Raw genomic sequence first — 10,089 nt, 5'->3', positions numbered from 1 at the left:
TTGAATTGAGTTTCATTAATGAAATCCGTTGAAATATTACAGTGACGAAATTGCTTAAATGCAAACAATTAAGGAGGAAAACCATGTTCGTCTTGTCACGAATTCTAAGGTTTCTTCTCCACTCTCATATCAAATGTCTAAGACAGCTGTTCGTCATGAATCCTGAACGGTGTCTTTTTAAAAGAAATATTTTAAAATTGCATAGGTAAGAATTTGTCACACGAATTTCATTGAAATAGAAATTCAAATGAAAAAAAAGGAAAAGAAAAGATGATAGATGTAAAATCATAGAATTATAAGGTTTTTCCGTCATTAAATACACCGTCACCAAAGAAAGGTGCATGAAACATGAAAGATGCATTGAACAGATATGTAGAAAACGCCAAAATTTCAAGCTATATCTTAGACATTGCGGATAGTAAATATACAATAAATCATACGGACGGACAGACATACTTAAATCGATTAAGAACTTGAAGCCGATCAAAGGATTGGCAGAATCTGTGAACCTTTCCTCCGAGCGTTGCAACCGTTTTGACAAAATGAATATATCCCTCATCCCTCAGTGGTGGGTATAAAAATCTAGCTTTTAATTTTTGTATTTAACATCCTACCCGTGCTCGCTTCGCTAGAGGAACTTACATATCAACACTGAAAAGAAAGTAAGCTACAATCTTTTAAAAGACGATTCATACCACTAATCAAGTAAATACATTTCGTAATACAGAGTAAAGCCAATGAGATACGATTGTTTTAAATAGATTGTTCCGTTTATGCTGAATAATTGACTTAAATGAAATGTCGATGTGTTCGAATGTCTACGTTTTAAAAATGATATTTTAAACAACATTTTTATAAAGTACGCAAACGAGGAAAGAAAAATTTCTGTAAATTAATTAAAAAAAGATGAAGAACAAGATATTTAAACATATTTGTTTATATAAAGATAACGAAAAGTAAAAAGAATAATCCGTCTATTAAGATATTCACCATTATGCCACTTCCCATAAGAATATTGACTCAAATTTGTTCCTAATTAGTGATCGAAATTTAAGATTGGACGTGCAGCAAACGTTTTCATAGGCTGTTGAAAACTCTAAAACTATTTTCGAGTGTTTTATACAAAATTTTAAGTCCAGTCACGGCATCCAGTGGCTGGCTTGCCTTTCGCAACCAGAAGCATAATCCGAAAAGATTATTGCAAACATAAATTTCCACCCCAAGCCTGACAATATATAAATATTCCTTTGTAGTCATTTGCACTAAATATGCTTTTTCCGTTTGAATTTTGGTTTTTTTAGTATCTGAATATATACAATCCATCTACCTGGTCGTGTCGTTCTATGCTAACATCAAGAACTTTAATCTTCACTTTTTTCATGCTCACCTCATCAGAGAATGAAAACACCCTACTTATGTCAGAACGTTCAAAACGCTACAAACCAATAAGACGGAATATAAGCAAAGAGGAATAAGTTAAACACAAAAGCATTGTTATAATTTATACTAATGTATGGCTTACGTTTCATTTACAGGTGCCCATCATCCGTTCACCCTGTTATTCACATATTTATGCGAAAGATATTTAATAGATACTGGAGTAAAGATAGCCCACCAAGGCAACCCAAATTTTTCTTCGGTTCATGTCTTCACTAAAGATGTGTTTTCTACATTACCATTTATTGCGAAATAAACAACGCACATGTGAAATAAGTATTAAAATTCAATAATATTAGCAAAAGTTTACATATAAAACAATCTAAGCCTAACTAAGAACGCAAAACCAGAAAACCTAAGTTATTACTATTAAATCTCATGCAAAATTGCAGTACAAATAATGTACAAATTGTGTTATAACCTTTTTCAGAGACATTACCCGACTACAGATGTATGATATGTCGTGAAAAATGCTAAAATCTATCAGAAAAATCTAATTTCATTACTCTGGTTCGGGTCTATCACCTCGAAATTCGCCAAAAAACCGGCCCTCCGCATATACACAAGACCCTAAAGGCAAAATGTTGCAACAATGTTGCTAATGATATGTTCGATCTTATATACATAATATTTTTTTTTTTTGTTGCTAATGAAATGTTCGATCTTATACACAACGTTTTTGTCTTTATTCAACATTTATATATAAGATTACACATCACGGGCATATGTTTAAAATAGTAGCGCGTTTGTCCATGCACTTGCTTAAGAAGTTATATGCATGTTATTCAGTTGTAGCCAAATATTTTTGAGTAAGCAGCTATTTAAAATAAATGCTGACGTGCCTGTTGCAATACCTCAAGGGTGGTGCGGGAAATCGCAATCAATTGAAATGAAAAATGAATATTGAACTGAAATGAGTATTTAATGTAAATAAATTATAATAATTTCTAAATTTTACAATCCCATATCAATTATGAATTTATGAAACATATTGAAATAAATCTGGAAATTGTAATCCTCAAACCTATGTTGAAAAATCGTTATGTGCTTCCTCTACTATTTTTCAAAAACTGCGGATTAAGAGAACTACTTATTAATCACTGGATTTACTCATTGTAATTATATTGTAATTACTTTAGGTACCATATTCGTATAGAATGTTTTGAGTAAAATTGTACGCGATTCATATTTAGAGAAATGGCTACAACTGAATAACATGCATATAACTTCTTAAGCAAGTGCATGGACAAACGCGCTACTATTGCAAACATATGCCCATAACGTGTAATCTTAAACATACTCGTTGAATAAAAACAAAAACATTACGTGTATAAAATCGAACATTTCATTAGCAATGTTCATTAGCAACATTTTGCCTTATGGCGTTGTGTATATGGAGAGGGTCGGTTTTTGGCGAATTTCGAGGTAATGTATCCGGATCAGGGTAATGGAATTAGGTTTTTCTGGTAGGTTTTAACGTTGTTTAAGAAATATCAAAAATCTGCGATAGGGAAAATTCGTTAAGATTTTTTACACAAACTATTTGTATGGTAACTGTTCGCCAACAATTTACATGCATTTTATGGTAAATACAAGAAAAATGTTTTTTTTTTAATTTCTTATAACATTTCTGTATAATTTCTTATTTTATTTATATTTCCATTTCTATCTTTGTTTAGTTTTTCTAGTCACTTTGTAGCGTTCAATTATCAATTACCTTAGCAGAGGCGTGAAACCAAGTGTGAAGACGGGTACAATGGGCAAAATTCACATCAGTTAATAAAGAAAGTGTCTTTCAAACTTACGTGAGCCAAAATTCGTTCTAATCTTTTATAACTTACATCTGCGTTTCAGTTACCTACGCGATAGGAACAAAACATCGGCTCTTATATATGAATACATCTACCTGTGTATGAGTGTGTATGCTGTTGGCACTTGGGTAACGACCTTATTGTGTGTAATAAATGTATGACAGAGTACTTATATGGGTATATGGAGCAAAATGAAATGATGTTATACGAGTATGAGATCGATATCAACACCAAATAACTGAGAGTCCACCGAATTTAATGAACTCAATATTAGTTTGAAATTTAAAGTAAGCTCTATGGAATAAACTATGGCAACTGTATCAAATAGAAGAAAAGTATTGACAAAAGTTATGGATTTTTTTCTTCTGTTGTGTCGGGTAGCAATGGGCAAATTGATATCAGAGTAAGCCAAACAATTTTTTGCTTCCCTTAGTGTCAGTATGAGAAGAATGTTGAATAGAGAAATGTGAAAAACCTATTATAGGCAGAAAATGAAAATGATGGACAAAGAGCAAAATATGAAATATCAGGAAGAAACACCCAGGAATGACAGTATAGCCATTAATATGTTAAACAGAAACATTAAATCATTACCGAATATGTCTTACTTGCCGACCGATCCATCCAATTTCAACCGTAATCTCATACGACTTAAAGTGAATAAGTTAAAGAAAGCTTTCGTGATACACTGAGCAATTTCATTATGAGTTAATAGTTAAAATTTCAAGTCAATCGGTTAAGAGCTCAATTATAGAACGGGTGCAACCGTCTTAAAAGACATATTCCCGTGAGAAGAGCAACGGAGAGAGAGGAAGAGGTTAGTATTAAATAATGTCGATATATTAAATAGAAAATTAAAATAAAAATTTACAGAAAATGCCTAATTTTTAAATTTTCTTCTATATTCAACTCAAAACATAGTTAATTATTTAACATTTCATTTACATATTTTTATTTATAACATTCTAAATAGAAAAGAATTTTAACCAATAAAATTTTCAAAACTACAACATTATTAAACACTATTTATGGTTGACATATAACCTGCAAAACGTCTCTCACCAGCTGGTGTAATCGACTTTAACCGAACTTCAAATGCTCTACAACAGCCTTATATTTAATAAATTTGAAGTTGAACAAACAAAAAAACTATATTCGGCGGGTTCCGAACCTCTCATATCCACTGCTATGGTTTTCGCATTCTACTCTCCATATCGCTAGTATTATTAAGAAAAAAGTAATCGCGGTGTCTACAATACTCATTCTGAAATTAACCCATTTTTAGGCAGATAATATATCCTCACTTAAGGAGTGTACAAAGTAGTTTGAAACGTTCGGTCTTGTTTACCTTAAGCATAAAATAAGCATAAAACCTCAAAAAAGTGAAAAAAATTAAATTTAATCATTTGTTGCTTTGTGCGGGCATGGCGGATGTTTTCCATTTTTGCACGTAAGGAGTAGAGTGCTTTGCAAAGTAAATGCGGAAAATTTCAGCCTTCTAACGTTTATAAGTTCCGAGTAACGAGCAAAAATCCAAAAATTGTTGTTTACAAAAACGAAGTTGCGTTCAGTTTGCGTTCCACTACACGCTTCCGCTTCGATGGTTTGGCTCATTTTCAATAGCAACCTGTGTGCGAAAACTTCCAATGTTTCTACTAAATTTGAAGCCGGTATCTTAATTTTTGCGACCAGGAGAGCGCAAACAACACACACCATACAGACACACAGACAAACAGATTAACTAAAAATTTCACGCTGATCAAGAATATATATACTTTACAGGGTTTTTGAAGCCTCTCTTTTTCGTCTTATAGACGTTATGGGAAAAACAAAATGAGTATACCCCCCATCTTACAGTGCTGGGTATAAAAAACAAGAAAACATACAATTTTAATTATATGTCGACTGTGTAAACGTGCATGTGTATGTATGCGCGTGTGTGTGATGTGTATGCTCTTATGCACGTGCATGCGTTTGTGTATGTTTCCGTATACTTATCGTTTTGTGCCATTGTATTCGTAGCGTCAACATTTCACTTTACATAAACACTAATACATTCAAGTGTTTCCCCTTGACTTCAATGTGTATCCTTGAAAAGTATAATCTACATATAAAATAAGGGACATTAAATATTTCATTTTCATTTGCGACATTTTCATGTACACTTCCACGAAAATAGGTTAGTTTTTTCACTCCGCTCGTTACGCTACAAGGGCTTCATAAAGTATTAAACTTTGACATAAATGGTTTTTTGACTTTAGCGACTAACGCTAAAGCGATTGTTTCCTATTGCGCAGTGCAAGCCGAGAACTTAGAACATGAAATTTACGGTAAATATGAGCCGCTGTGACGTTATTTTATACATAAGGTACGTGTTAGAAGGTATGTAAAGCTTCAGGAAAGTAACACTTTCCAGTGGCGCCATCTATTGATCGCTAGATATCGCGAGCAATTTGATAGCTATAGTTCGTAACATTTACTGTAATCGATGAAGCCATTTAAGATCTTTCAGTGACCGTTAGCGATGGATAATCTTTACGGTGCTAAAAAACGAAAATTTTAGCGTAAAATAATGTGAATTTAGGGCGAAACTTTGTCAAAGAATTGATTCAGATGAATTAAGAAGGAGCTCGGCGGATTTTTTGATAAAACAAAAGCACAAGAGTAAAAGGGATTGTATACGACGTAGCAGGACGGCGTATTGGGTAAACGGATCATTAGACTAGAGTATTACAGAAACGTTCAAGTATTTTTCCGTCAAACTTTGAGCAACATAGTGAAGGCATTCTTCACTATATTATATATTCCTGGGCAATAAAATCTTTGGGAGTTTATATAAAAATCGCGTTCCAATAATTTTTGTTAAAAAACATTCTTTCGGTATACTCCTTCGATTTTTTAGACTGTAAATATAGTAACAGCATTGAGCATTACCCCACCCGCTTGTGGATATGTTCAACATATTTTTGCCCTTCCCTCGTCGTTCCATTACTTATAATCCTTCCCCATCACCGCGCGATCTAAATGTACAGCGGAAAGCGTCCTTTGAATATGACTGATGACGTATAAAAAAATATCTAATTGCCCGCTCCTAACGAATCAAAGACTAAAACAAATTATAAAGAGTTAAAACTCCCACTGGAGTAAATTACGTTTTCGCCATATTCATTAATGCAAACATTAATACGTCCACTCGCTTCATTTCCTCTTTTCTTTTGTTTCAAGTTATAAACCTTGTAAGACAGCTGCAATACCTCTGTCTCTAAATTTATAGTTACATGTACCATAAAAACAGTAAAGCATTAACAAAAAAGCTGAACATAAACCGTACACGTATATTGAAGGTAATTGATACAAGTATATACACGAAGATGCTTTCTCCGCATAAATACCGAAAGATGGAAAGACAAATGAAAAAATTCAATGGGTGTTTACATATTACTCTTTATTAAAATTCCAGTTTTTTAATGGTTTCAGTTATGGTTTGTGCGCCGATAATAAGAGAAGAAAAAAATTTTTTAAGGTTCATTATAAATATTGGCTTTCCCACCCACACAATCATAACGCAGACATGTCAAGGATATGCGTGAAAATATAATAAACTGTACTTACATAACATAACTTAGCTTACACACATTTCTTAGTGCTCGTGCGCTCCCTTTTGGTGTTTCTTTCTTTAGTGCAATTTGCGGGATTTCGTGAAAATTAAAAATTATATTGAAATAAATCCTAGGCAGGCATTATATCTGTTTTTCTTCTTCATTTTCCTAAGTTTTATAACAATTACAGTCAATCACAAGTAAAGGTAAAAATAAGGCCATGAAAGAAAAATAATAAGAAAATGAGGCTTATGTTATAATTTAAACTCCAAGGAATTTTCCGTTTTCCTCCTTGTGCCACTCAGAAGACAACACTTTATCTTAACATATTTTGGATGTTGAATAATAAAGTTTCTACACTTTCCCATCCTTCTTCGCATCGAGCATAACTTTATATTGAAATTTTCTTTGAGGCGCACGAAATAAGACAAAGTTTTTAATACTCACCATTACCTGAAACGCTTAATAAAAAATCGAGAAGTAAGAATTTCGTCTTACCCAACTCAACATGTTTTTGCACGGCAACGCTCAACTTATGGGAATTAACACAATGCCCAACAAAGCTATATTCGGCGTTTGCCGAGTATTTTATGTCGGCCATCTTCATCTTATCATATTTTGAAACCTTTCAAGAAATTTTACGAATTTTTGTCGATAGTTGTAAAAAACCATTATTTGACATTTATCTTATCATCAAAAAGACATTGTGATCAAATCAATCTGCTCATATATGTGTGTTCTATTTCCAAGTACAATCGCTCCAGTACTAATATATGGAACTATGTTAAGCTATTGTTACGAAAATCCCAAATTCAGTTAAATGTCAGCTAAGTAATTGTCGTAAGAATAAATTACCTAAAGAAGGGAAAACCAAATGAGCATTCGCAGGCGCCTCATGCAGCTGCAGGCCAATGAAAACGATTAGAGGAAAACCAGGCTGGGATTAGACCATAACCATAAATTTAGGTATAGTAACATTCTTGTAAAATTGTATATAAATCGAATATTTGTGAAAAGTAGGGTTAGTCTGGCAAGAACGTAGAAGTTGAGAGTACGGCCAAAATATATCGTAAATAAATATTCCTACTGTTGTGAAAGACAAAGTAGTAAAATAAAAGAACTTTGAAGTGCATTTCTCTTGATCAATATATCCACGATCTAGTGATACGGACTGTATCTTCTAAAAAGCGAATGTCATAACACTATTGTAGGCGCATTTATTTTCGTATTGAGCAAAATTTTAAGCTCTGTACTTTTCTGAAGGAAATGCAAAACTTACATCGATTTCGACTATTACGCCTACACTGTGCCTGATCTTTCCAACTGAAGTCAATCATCGGACTCATAACAAATACTAAGACTATGTCAGGTCCATAAGAAGTATAATGTGCAGCACTTAAAAGAAATATCCCAGCGCAGTACACAACATCTAAATATATTTGTCAAAAGTCAACATTTTCCTTTTTAGCTTTTCTGTGCTAAACTTTGCCAAAAGATAAGGATATATCGATGAAGGATGTTTAATAATCAGAGTTTTGGATAATGCCAAATCAGTTGTTTTTCATTGAAGTCGTTTATCAAGATTTTATCTTACTTTATAATAAGTGCTTCCGCTAATTTTTGGCTATTCCTTCAATTGAAAAGGGTGTTTATTGGGAGAAATTGTTACATATATAATATATAAACCAAAATACTTTTCATAATTTTCCACATTTGAACATATTTGCGGCAAGATGGCAATATTGTGTCAAAAGAACTTATACTGGTTTGGCAGCGACCCGCGTTGCCAGCCAAGCGTTGCTGCACCGATCTGAACAAGTGGTAATCAGAAGGCGCTATGTCTAGTGAGTACGCTTGCCGTAGCCCCTTCGAGCTGCAACAATGTATCTTTGACAGCTCTTGCAACAAGTGACCGAGCGGTATCTTGCAAGAGAATGGCTTTGCGTTTTTTAGGCGCTATTGCTAATATTTTTTCCAACAATACATCGTTCAATTTGTTCAATTGATGTCGGTGGGCATCTGCAGTAATAGTGTCATTCCATTTTAGCGGCTCATAATACACTAAAACTTTTTGATCCCGCCGTATGCACAGCAAGACTTTGTGGCATTGAAAACATAGACTAACCCATGACTTCTTCAGTTTGGGATTGGCGATGTTTCATCGTTACAATATGCCACAGAAAACTCTTTCTTTTTTTTTTTTTGTTTGGCAAGCAATCAAGTAGCCATGTTGAAATGGTTTGAAATGGCATTTTCCGTCAATTCGGGAGGTACCCGTTTTCCCTCCTTTCTGGACCTCGTCAAGCGCCTATAAACGTCTAAAAGCAATTGATTCATCGTTGCGATTCATGATAATTGAACTCTTTTGGTTCTCCAGGCCGTTCTTTGCCATTGAAAGTAAAATAATTACTTTTAAACCGTTGAAACCAGAACCGGGAATTGGTATATGGTGGAACAGCACAACTATAAGCTTCTAAGCGTGTTTGGTGAGCTTTAGCAGCGGATTTGTTCAAATCAAACAATAACAGTGATGAATGTCGAAAATAAAATTTTTAGCGTTCCATACTTAGCCTTGGCATAAGCTGAATAAATCAATATTACTAAAAGGAAAACCGTTATTTTATGTAGGTAGAGGACAAAATCGTTGAATTTAAGCGTTATATACACTTGTATTTCGTATTGCTTTATCATTGCGACCTGAAGAAGTCACTTGAACTTGAAAGTAGCTTACTCCTGTTTACTGCTTATCTACAAAACTTTCTTCTTCTCTTCTTATTAAGAGCTTGGACCCGCGAAAGTAATTGATGATGCACTACTCCGCGATAATAGAAAAAAGGTTAATCTTATCACCTTTCGTTCATATGAATTTTTCCCGCAACTTGTAACCTAATAAGCGTTACAATAATTTTCTGTTAAAAGAATAATCAAAACCAAGGCAACTCATATGATAAATGTCGTAGGAAACGAACATCAGAAATTAGTTCCAAGGTTACGCTACTACGCCTGTTACTGTTGCGTGTTCGCAGGTATTCATTGATTAAAATTATAGCAAGTGCCTTCCCAACTTATGCTGCTATAGTAGATGAAGTAATCTTAAGAAAAAGAGCATATATTGGAAATGGGATCTTTTTTCAGAAGCCCGCTTAAGACCAGAAGAGTAATTAGAATATGCTTCTTTTTACGATTATTCCAAAACTCAAACATCAGGTTTTAAAAAATAAGAAAAATTTTTGGGGGACTCG

Source organism: Glossina fuscipes, unplaced genomic scaffold, assembly GCF_014805625.2.
Source record: "Glossina fuscipes isolate IAEA_lab_2018 unplaced genomic scaffold, Yale_Gfus_2 61, whole genome shotgun sequence".
In the NCBI taxonomy this organism is placed as follows: Eukaryota; Metazoa; Arthropoda; class Insecta; order Diptera; family Glossinidae; genus Glossina; species Glossina fuscipes.
Note: the sequence above shows the minus strand (reverse complement) of the source record.